General features: G+C 42.2%; 1 protein-coding gene across 1 annotated transcript in view; it reads right to left on the bottom strand.

Annotated features, from left to right (window-relative positions):
• Nucleotides 1–11,978, bottom strand: part of AFF2 (ALF transcription elongation factor 2) — a 299,562-nt gene that overhangs the window by 227,267 nt on the left and 60,317 nt on the right. The window lies entirely within an intron of this gene.

The following is an 11,978-nucleotide window of genomic DNA, read 5'->3' as shown; positions in this document are numbered from 1 at the left end:
GCCGCCAGGCTGGGACACGGAAGGGAAAGACATCAGGTGACAGATGGGGGCAGGTGGGCTAAGAGCCAGTAGAATGCAATGTCGTAGGAAGAGTTTTTGAGAGAAGGATGGTGCACCGTGGGAAATGCTCTCCCCCTCAAAACATAAACTCAAGAAAAATGAGGTCTGTGGAAGGGTCCCTGCTTAGGGAGCTCTGCAGGAGTAGCGGAGTGCAGGCATTTAACCCCCAGGAGGGGAAAGTATCTGCGGTGCAAGGAAGGGCTAAAAGGAGGAAATGGGGGAGACCTTGACTCAAATTCCACATCACCCCCTTAACTGCCATGCTCTTAATCACTTAATGTTCCTGAGCCTCAGCCTCCTCATCTGTAAAATGGGCTTCAGGCCAGCTACCTCGCCAGAGCCATGAAGCGTGGAGAGAGAAAAGCATGTTGCACTGTGCAGGAAACTTTGGACCTGGGGCCAGTGCACGCAGGGCGGCAGTGCCAGCTTGGTCACCTCTAGCCTAGTGGCTTTGGGCCATTCCTCGGGTGCTCCAGCACAGACCTTCGGTTATTGGGACCAGCCGTACAAAGTGACTAGCCTGGCCCAAGGTAGGTGCTNCGCAATAAAAAAGAGACTATCTAGTCAGGCAACATAAATTGCACTAGGTTGAATAATTGTCAAGCGGCAAAATGACTACATGGTGTGTGATTTCAAACATGGAAAGCCAAGACGGATGCAATTCTATTTAGGGGAACAGGGAAACAAAGATGTGCTAGGGTTTCCCCCATTAAGATTCTATGAAGGACAGCTTTTACGGTTGCTCGGAACATCAGAACAAAAATGGGAGAAACTTTCCCCAAGCCTACAGGATATTATTCTTGGCAATAAAGAACCATGAAATTAATGGGCTGTCTACTAAAGATCTACCATCAAAAATGTATACGAGAAAACCAGTCTAGGCAAACTCCATCCCCTCCATCTGTAAACGCTATCCTGGGAGTTAACTCAGCATTTGCGAAAGTTCCAGGAACTCTCGCAAACCACATCCACCTAAGTCAGCCGTGAAAGAGGCATTTGTTCCCCCCCTTCCCTCAACAGCGGCCTCCAAAAGGGAGCGTTCCAGGAAAGCCCACAGTGGTGTGCAAAGGAGGCTCCGAGTGCCCCCATGTGTCAAGTGGGGTGCCCCCCCCCCAGCTCCCGGCCCTGGCAGCCCCCTCCATCCACGAAGCACAGCACGGTCCCCCACAGAGGCTGGATAAGGAGCCATTAGTAGGCCACGCCAACCGCTTATATTGGAAAATGAGGAAATGCTAATGAAATTGCTTTTGTGGGCTGACATTCATGGATGGCAGAAAGGGACATCTGAGAAGGAGCCCAGTATTTGCTCTTCCGGAGGGTTCCAGGGCCCAGCCAGAGCTCGNACCCGCACGCCACCTGTAAAGGTCACTGAGCACTTGTTAACCTTGAAGGGGAAAGAAAAACCTCAGTATTTCCCCCCAACAACACTCCCAGGCTCTTGTAAATCATATTCATATTCATACACTTAGGCATTAATTTACATACTTAATTTCTGACAGGCTGACAACCGCGGCCCTTCTCCCCTCTCAATGTAAAGTAAGAAGTCAATTGTTATTCAGTGTATCCGTTACAGTGGTAGTGCCACTAACTGTATTTTATATAATGTGCTATCTGCAGAAAGGCAGATAAGAATTTGATTTAACATCCAATTAAAAGCCGTCATTGAAAAATTACTTCAAATAAGCCTTTTATTTTCTTTAATCAGTCTTCAATTCAAGCCTTCCTTGGACCTACTGAACCAAGCATCAGGACTCATGAATTTTGATTAAAAATTTTGAGCCCATTTCTAACTTAAGCAGATTTTTTTTGTTGCACTGTTTGATAGAAATTTAATAAATCTATGAATCCTAGCCAGCATCATTTATCATCTTTTTTTCCGCAAGACTGGCCTATTATACCTAGGCAGTAAATTATGAGCGAACCAGCAAACCAAAACTTTGCAGCCCGTTACTGAAGAAGAGATATAATCACTTGCATTGAACCATATAATTATAGTAGAATATGAAGCTCTGAAACATTAGGTCCTGTTTTGAATATGTAATACCCATGCTTTGAGAGCCTAAAAGATTTCTAGCTGATCTAATATAGCTCAGTTTAGCATCACACTGGAGTATTTGTTGTTGATGGAAATAACAGCAAGGCGTGGGGGAAAGAAACCTGTAAACAACAAGAGAGTCCCAGGCAGGAATATTTGGGGAAGTGACACTAGACTATGAGAGACGATAGAAAACCAAACACCTTCAACTTGGTGCTTTATGGTTCATGCCTTGCAAGAAAGGCTCAAGTTGTGTTACTCTTCATTTGCTCTTTAGGCCAAAAGGTTTTTATGTTTTTCCCGCAGATACGCTCAAGATTGTACCTATATTCTTTGTAGAATTTTAGTGGGCTCAATGCGTACTCTTTTGTACCTCCAAAAATTACTTACTGAGATGTAGCAGGGAGCAAGACACACAGGGCCGACTAGTGCAGAAGACAGCAATTTTAAAAAGCAATACCCATCATGTGTGCTAAGCGCTATGTGAGTGTACCAGCAGTGGGGGGTTGAGATAGACTTCCTTGCGAAAGAGCCATTTCAGCTAGGTCTTCAAGGGTGAGCAGCAGTTTGTGAGGACTCCTAGTCTGTTACTGCCAACAGTAATTTTTATTGACACCTATGTCACGGGTGAGTCAGGAAAGCTTCATGTAGAAGTCAGAAGGTCCCGGTGAAAAATGTACTTGAAAACGATGTGTCTTTGTAAGAGAAATAATCGAATGTCTAATGCTTCTTTTGTGTCTGGGAACCCTGTCCCCAGAGCATCTGCATCTCTGCCATTAAGCCAATGGCCGCATAGGCTGAATTTCCTTCTTTCCAAAGTTAGCCAGACCCTTTCCCATTTCTGTGCTTTGGTACAATCTGTTTCTACCTGATCGAATGCCATTCCCAACTGATTCCTACCAGTGCACTGGTCCTCAGGTTTCAAAAAGTAAGTCCACTCTGAGAAATCTTCCCCAATGGCACTGGGCCCCTCCTTGCTCGAGTCCCCAGTGTCCTGGTCGTTTCTGTCAGAGGGCACGGTATTGCCACTGCTCATTTGCTTCATCTCTTGCACAAGACAGAAAGTAGCAGATAATGCAGAATGAATGAATGAATGAATGAACGAACGAACAAATGAATGAAGAAATCGAAAAAATGTCCTTAACCTCTTACTTATGCTGATTTGTATGGCTGTGGTAATTCCTTTCTAGAAGGGAAAATACTAGCCTAAATCCTTTAGTCAGGGGTTTAATGTGCTCCAACAGATAAACGGCATTGATTCCTTTAGAAAAACCAATACTCTGATTGATATGATAAAAGTAAGAGGAGGGATTCCGCTTGGCTTTGCAACCTGTGTTCTCTCGTTCGTAGTTTCCCAAACACTCTGGGTATAAAGGAAGGCAAATGATGCTATGAAATAACTCATTTTCTAAACGTTTCAGACACAAAAGGTTAGGCTGTAGCTAGGAGAAAACTAAGTAGCATCTTACAAACAAGAGCCAACATCCAGAGGCAGAAGGCAGAATTTTCAATGAAAAGCCTGTCAGGGATTCAGGATTAATTAAGAACAGACATAAGTAGAAGACTATTTCTCCTTGTCTGTCTATAGCATCATCACACACTACTAATATAGTAGCCATTTTGACTTGGTTCAGCTTTGGCTACTGTTTTTTTTTTAAATTTTTATTTATTTATATTGAGAGAGAGAGAGAGAGAGAGAGCAGGGGAAGGGCATAGAGAGAGAGATAGAGAGCAAATCCCAATCAGGCTCTGCACTGTCCACACAGAGTCCAACACAGGGCTTGATCTCATGAACCATGAGATCATGACCTGAGCCAAAATCAACAGTCGGACACTTTACCAAAGGGGCCACCGAGGTGTCCCGGCTACTATTTTTTTTTTAATTGACAAGCTACACAGTGCATGCTTCCAATAAACAGTCTGATTGTCAGCTTATACTTACTGGTCCTTCAGTGCACATATAATTACAATGGACACTGCAGACGTCAAGATTTAAAAGAAAGGGAACAATAACCATCACATTCCTGTAAAGGCATAGGCACAGGAAGTCTGGGTTATATTTCAAAATACTTTTAAAACATTTGCCCAAGTCCTTTTTGTTTGTTTCATTTTTAAACCAATGGATATTTTGAGTAAAATAGAGTCCATATGTTGCTGATCCACTTTAAATTAACACATCAAAACATTGTTTTGCAAGAAGCCAAGAAGCACTTGCCGTCTAAAAGAAATCCTGAAGTTGGGGGTACACGGGGGAAGGGATTAATGGAAATTAGAACATGTAAGTCTTCCACCTCCCCACTCCTGCCTATGGACCTGCATTACGGGGCTCCCATCTTGTCATCCATTCATTGTACAGAATATGAAAGTCATATACCAAGTTTAGAAGTTGTAGGCATGCAGAGATCAGCTAGTCCAATCTTTTGCAAGCCTAACATTTTAGAGATGAAGCCACAGAGAGGAAATGACTGACTCAGGGCCATATGGCCATTAGAAATAGGCAACGTGGAAACCTAGCAGTGCAGATAACCAGTTGATTCACGAAAGGCTATTGGCAAGGGGCTATTTACAAGAGCAATAATCCCCTGACAGGTCCATCTAACTAAGGAAAGGAGGGAGTCGGGCACCAAGGTCACCGTCCACCATGCCATGGTCGAGACAGCTCGAGAAATCCTAGCTTATCCTTTATTTACTAAGCCAGAGTCCTACATGTTAAGGGATCCTGAATCTTCACTGAATCCTCCCATCACTGGTGAGGGGCATGCCTACTTTATAGATAAGAAATAAGAGAGGGATCATGACAATTAATGGGGGTAAAAAGTGAAGCAAACCAGCTTAAAAACCTGACAGCTAGCTGCAGAAGCCTCTCCCTCTATGCCTCCTTCGTTGGAACTGATGCAAACCAATAAACAGACCAAACACAACAACAACAAAAAAACAAAGAGACAAAAACAAAACGCAGTTTTTCTTTCTGTCGCTAATGTGACACTTCCATACAGCAACATCGTCAGAAGTATTCGAAGGCTCTTAGAATATCAGCATGTGTCATGATTCCTATTTGGGCATTGTCACCTTGAAAATGGGCAGCAGAAGACAGGAGAAAGGCCTTGAAAGTTTAAAATTTCAATCCTGCATACTATGTAATAACATGGGAAAATGCTCATGCCATTTCATTAAGAGGAGTCAAACAAAGGAGCAAAACTCTGACTGTAATGACCATCTGAATTCTTGTTGTCTCTATGCACATAACACACACAAATAAACCAACATAGTCGATATTATGCCTCAACTTTGTTTTCTCCTTTATACTTTTACAGACATGGAAAATTCTTAACATTATACAATATTAGAATTTGATCTTGAAAAATAGCGTGCTCGGTGAGAAGTCAGGTTTGAGCCCCAGCCCTGCCACTCACGGGCAGTGTAGCCCAGGGCAGATTGCTCCTTAACCTTGCTGAGCCCCCAGTTAACCATCCTCAGAGGGGCCCCTTCTGCACGCAGCTGTTTCGAACAGTGAAAGACAGGAGGTAGAAGGTGGCAAGTTGAAATGTGTAAGGTAAAAAAAATGTGAAAAGTACTGGGTTCTTAGCAGTCTTTTCTTTGGACACATAAGATGTAAACAATCAGGAACAGGATTTCCTACGCTGTTTCTACATATAAATCCCAACATGGTGAAAAGAAGAATACTATAAGCTCACATTTACACATTTCTTTCCATATATTTATTATATATACATTCATTTATGCTTCCAAACCCTCTCTTAAAAGCCTTTCAAGAGTCTCTTATGGTTTGCCTCCCTCCCTCTCCCCAACTATTTTTCCCCTTCTTCTCCCTCATGGTCCTCCGTTAACTTCTTCCTAATCCACCTATATGTGCAAACATATGGTATCTGTCCTTCTCTCAACCATGAGAGACTCTTGAATGCTGAGAACAAACTAAGGTCTGAGGGTGGGGGAGAGGGGAAGGGGGTGATGGGCATGGAGGAGGAGGGCACTTGTTGGGATGAGCACTGTGTGTTATATTAAAGCAACTTGACAATAAACTATTTTAAAAAATTAAAATAAAATAAACAAAAATAAACAAACAAAAAATAAAAAGCCTTTCAAACAAATCCATTCTGTGGTTGGCAGGTTTTTTTCCTCCATTCTTTGCCAGTACACCACACCCCACAATCATGCAGGAATCTATGATAGAAGCCATTAAGGACTTAATTTTTAATCACATAACTAGTATATCTAACTCTGAGCCTCAAACAGAGTCCTTTTTTTTTTTTACAAGTAGTTTATTGTCAAGTTGGTTTCCATATAACACCCTGTGCTCATCCCCACAAGTGCCCTCCTCCATGNTTCAAACAGAGTCCTTTTTATAGATCACATTAGAGCTCTGGCCATTTGTATCCATGTACATCCTCAGTTGATGGTTTAGTATTTGTTGTTGGGTGAGTAGTCATGGTTAAGAGAATAAAGAATTCAGGGCCCTCCGTTCAAATGACAAGAGTGAAAGGAGGACAAAGTAGGAAATTCATCCTGTCCACCCATGCCCCCTGTCTGTGATACAGACACATGCACACACTGACAAATACCCCTCACTCGGAATTAAAGTCTCATTATTAAATGTTGGTTTTTATTGTTTAGTAAGGCATGAAGAAAAAACTATCCATATACTGGAAGAGTATCTGTGTGTTTGTATATTCCTACAAAGGAGTTNTTTTCATCTATTCTTACTATTTGAAGGACACCAAATGCTTTCCATTATTTAAAATGGAGTAATGAATGCTAGAGAAATACTGCCACACTCATTGAAAAATACCTCTTTCACACAATAGTTGGTTGCATTAGATCATTATAGTATTATGCCATTATAGCTCAGGTCCATAAGGAAATAGTATCACAAAAGCTTTATGGGCAAAATCAACTGTAGACTGAAAAGAAAATGAAAGTTTTAGGGTCAGATTAGAGAAAGTGAATGTCTGGGCAGGAGGAAGCAGCTAGAGTTGCAAACAGATGAACAGTAAATGATTTACCTCTGCCAATAAACACAAAATAGTAGTGAAACACAAAAAGAAGAGAAAAGGAACAATATAGATTTGTTGCAGGAGGTAAACAATGCTGAAGAGTAATTTGTATTTTAATCTATAAAAGACTGAAAACAGAAATCTCAAAGTTAACAGATTGAAACGTACAGAGCTACCATCTTGATTCTTTTTTTTTTTTAATGTTTTATTTATTTCTAGGAGGAGAGAGAAAGACAGCATGAGCAGGGGAGGGTCAGAGAGAGAGGGAGTCACAGACTGAAACAGGCTCCAGGCTCTGAGCTGGCAGTCAGCACAGAGCCCGACGCGGGGCTCGAACCCACGAACCGCGAGATCATGACCCAAGCGAAAGTCGGACGCTTAACCGACTAAGCCACCCAGGCGCCCCACTACCATCTTGATTCTAACTCATGTGCACCAAGAGAAATTTATCTGTACTGCTCAATACAAGAGTCTGCAATGACTTGCATTCATTTCTTTAAATAATCATGAAAACGGTGAAGATACTGGAAAAACAAACTTGAATATTCCAATACGTACCAATCTGTTGACCTGCTTAAAAATTATAAACTGTATGGTAGAACCACTCTTCATCCCTACTCCACCCCCAATAGAGTCTTCAATGTGCCTTATCAAAATGCAAACCAAAGAGTGCCTGGGTGGCTCTGTAGGTTAAGCATCTGACTCTTGATTCTGGTTCCGGTTGTGATCTCACAGTAGTGAGATTGAGCCCCACATTGGGTTCCATGCTGGGCATGGAGCCTGTCTCTCTCCCTCTCCATTTGTCCCTGCCCTGTTCATGCCCATACTCTCTTTCTTTCTTTCTTTCTCTCAAAACAAAACAAAACAAAACAAAAGAAAAAAATGAAATGCAAAACAAAACAAGAAACACAGACTATGTTTAAATTCCAAAGAGCTAAATGTAGGCTTTAAAAAATTAGTTAAAAAAAAAAAAAAAAANNNNAAAGATCTTCAAAGAGAGCTTTGAATCAAAAAATCTTGAGATAGTGTTTTTGTACCCATTCTCTAATGAAAAATTGTTTTACTAGGTCTCTGGTTTTTCTATCATCAAAGATAATGTGCTGTTTCTTGCTTTAATTCCTAAAATGTATGCAATTTCCAAGTACTTGTAGGTACCTGTCAAGCCACTGCAAAACCCAAGAGTCTTTGCCTATCTGAACTGCTGCCTAATGAGTCTGAGTGATCTAACTTACAGCTATAGGCACAGTGACAGTTTCTTCAGGGCTAAGTTCTAGTGCTGCCACTTGTTTGCTGTGTAACTTTGGAAGAAATAAGAGTCTCCTCTGGACCCAAGATTAGTCATCTGCCAAACATGTGAGATGATCATGGAGAGTTCTTTCAGTTCTCATGCCTGTTTATCTGTATATATTCAAATGGCTGAAGGCACACAAAAAATACGAAGGCACAAAACATAAGGAAAACCAGGTTTATGATGGACTATTCTGGTAGACGGGTTTCACTGCCCCCATTATTTGGTGGAAGTGGTAGAAAGGGAGGCCTCACATTGGGAAACATTGACCTAGACTTTTAAAATCTTCTAAAGTCCTAAAACGGTTTTAGTGAATATCTTCAAAACTATGACATTTGCCAGTTTAAGCCACCCAAGAAAATGGCCCATCTTCGGTCCCTATCATGTCTTTTCCAGATTCAACAAGGAAAGATGGAGAGGGAGTCAGTGTCATGTAGCACAAAGAGCACAATGTGGGGAGTCTACATGAACTTGGGTTTGAATCCTGCCTCCATACATACTACATGGATTTGGAAGCGCTGGCGGATCACTAGTGCAGATACAACACTAGCTCCTATCCTCGAGGATACTGGGAGGTTCAAATGGGATGGCACGTGGGGCGCCTGGGTGGCTTAGTCGGTTAAGCGTCCGACTTTCGCTTAGGTCATGATCTCGCAGTTCGTGGGTTCGAGCCCCGCGTCGGGCTCTGTGCTGACTGCCAGCTCAGAGCCTGGAGCCTGTTTCAGAGTCTGTGACTCCCTCTCTCTCTGACCCTCCCCTGCTCACGCTGTCTCTCTCTCTCTCTCTCCTAGAAATAAATAAAAAACATTAAAAATTTTTTTTAAAAATAGAGTGAGAATGAGTTAATAAAAAATGAGTACATTAAAAAAAAAATGGGATGGCATGTATAAAGGCCCAGCAGAGTCCCAAGCACATATATATACTTAATAACTTTAATCCTTTGCTTTTCCTTTTTTCCATGGCTAGTCTCACAGCACTGCTATCCCCATGATCCCCTCCTCCAAAGTTGGGCCAAATTCTTGAGCTGAGATTAGACAAGATCTCAAGGTCAAGAGCCAAAGAAGGGCCTATTACAGGAAAGGGATCCATAGACAAAAACTGGAGGCAGAGAAAGTAAGAGGAAACACTTCTCCACCACCTCCCTGTGTGAGACCAATAGGGCCTGGGAGGTCTCCACTGGGTAGACAGAGGGCCAGGACACATGTGTTCTGTCCCCAGACCTCCAGTCCCACACCACTATACTTATATAAGATGATGCTTTGCATGGTTATTTAATAGTCTTACTGAGAATGGTACTATTGTTGGAAGTGAGGCCATCACATGTAAATAGCTGACTAGGTTTTAATCTCCTTCCATTTAGATTACAGACCACATACACGTAGCTACATAACGTGGCTAGTTTTTTCTCCCCAAACGATTAGCATTTGGTCAGGCCCACTGTCAAATTGAGGCATTTTCCTGTGCTGGGTAAGACTGAAAGCCACAATTTCCAAGCATTAATTATATATGCTGGTGGGCTGTGCATCTACTGATATGTTAACCCAATGGCAGCGCTCCAAAGGAGGAAGGAAAAAAAAACCCCAAAAAACCCTAGAGGCAGAAAAACACAAATCATGGAGTTTCAGGAAGTGTGGCTTTTGCTTTAATAAAGTTATAGTTTTGCTCATCCATTGTGTGTTAAAATGTTTTCATTTTCATAAAAATCCCTTTCGAGACTCCTCCATGAAGGGATCATAGCTTACTGAACCCCACCTCCAGCGTATACAGCATAGTTTCAGAGGAAGAACAAGGGTTCATTCTAACATTCATCAAGTAGATGAATGAGCGCACAAAAGACAGAAAAGTATACTAGGCCTAAGAGACATAATGGTTTATGGCAAAACAAAAATCCTACATTATTTAGTACCTAAGGTGACAGTGCTAGAGGCATGAGTGTTGTGTCACAAATGTTTTAGTGAATAAATACATGACAGTATCACTCATCCATAATCAAACGTCCTTAAGAGATAACATAAAACCTGTGGGAAATGGGTTGCATGAGTGGCCAGAATCAACTAATATTTGATTACTTTATTCTCACCAGTTCATTGATGGGAAAAATAGTTAACCCCACCTCCAGCCAAAACCTTGCAGGGAAAAGAATAATTATTATAATTGTCTGAGGTCAACCACAGTCATTGATGGAAAGTTAACTGCATCTCTAAATCAGAGTCAGTGATAACCTCTTGACCAAAGATCAAATCACTTCTAAGCTAGTGCAATTTATATACAAGGAAAAGGGAAGCCACAAACCTGCCATTCAGTATTGTGCGAATATGAGTGGTCTGCTGGGTTATTGGATTCCTCCTGCCTCTATTGGCGGGTAATTAACCTGGAAAATCACAGGCCCCTTGCTCATAACACATGCTCACCCCAAACATAAACGTCCAAATGAACAACCCTCGCTAGTTTTCCGAGAATGATAACATGGAACATCTTCTGTGGCCCTCTAACAAAATGCAGAGAGGCCAGTGGAGCAAGTCGTAGATATTCCATTTTCATATGAGAAGAGATAAGTGGTCAGAATGCTGAAGTGACTGAACCCAAACCACGGTAATAAAAACCATTGGCAGAATTTCTCCTTGCACCTCAGGTCTTTTGAATCTGTAGCCAATGCTTTTTAAACTCTTCCTTTCTAAAAATAAACAGGGTTCTCTACTTTGTTCAAAAGTCAGTGCTGTGTCCCCAAATGCCTCCTTTCTTCTGTTACTTGTATGACAAGGTAAAGGCTGTTCTCTGAAGGAAAATGCTTCTTCTTAGATGCTCGGGGGTATGGTATAAAAAGTGAGTCGGTAGCCCGATATAAAGTCAGGGCCAGCCCCACAGTCTTGCAGGCTAAATCTTCCCATTCCTACCGAAGCAAGCCATTTAGGGGCACCTGGGTGGCTCAGTCAGTTAAGCGTCTGACTCTTGGTTTCAGCTCAGGTCACCATCTCACAATTTGTGAGTTCGACTGACAGTATAGAGCCTGCTTGGTATTCTCTCTCTTTTTCTCTCTCTGCCCCTCCCCCCTCAAAAGAAATAGATGAACTTAAAAAATAATAATAAAGCAAACCACTTAGATGGATTCAAATGTTGCCACCTCAGGGGTGCCTGAGTGGCTCAGCCAGTTAAGCATCTGACTTTGGCTCAGGTCATGATCTCAGTTTGTGGTTTCAAGCCCCGTGTCAGGCTCTGTGCTGACAGCTCAGAGCCTGGAGTCTGCTTTGGATTCTGTGTGGATCTCTCTCTCTGTCCCTCTTCCACTCACATTCTCTCTCTCTCTCAAAATAAATAAACATTAAAAAAATAAAGCTGTCAAGTGTTGCCACCTTGGGTATGGTTCTTTGGGACTGGCCTCTCACCAAAACCAGCTGGGAAAGGACGTGTAGCTTGGCTCTACACTGCCGAGTCCTGAGGAATGCACACGTGCAAAGGAACATTTTTCTAGAAGCTGGTCTGAGGCACCTGGAGAAGCACAGGGGCGAACCCTTTGGGAATGTGAACATTACTAAAACATTACCCTCATTTCCACTGGGTCAGGAAGCTATAGGAACAGTGCTCT

Source organism: Crocuta crocuta, unplaced genomic scaffold, assembly GCF_008692635.1.
Source record: "Crocuta crocuta isolate KB4526 unplaced genomic scaffold, BGI_CrCroc_1.0 scaffold695, whole genome shotgun sequence".
NCBI classification, from domain to species: Eukaryota; Metazoa; Chordata; class Mammalia; order Carnivora; family Hyaenidae; genus Crocuta; species Crocuta crocuta.
This window is presented reverse-complemented; position numbering and strand designations above follow the sequence as displayed.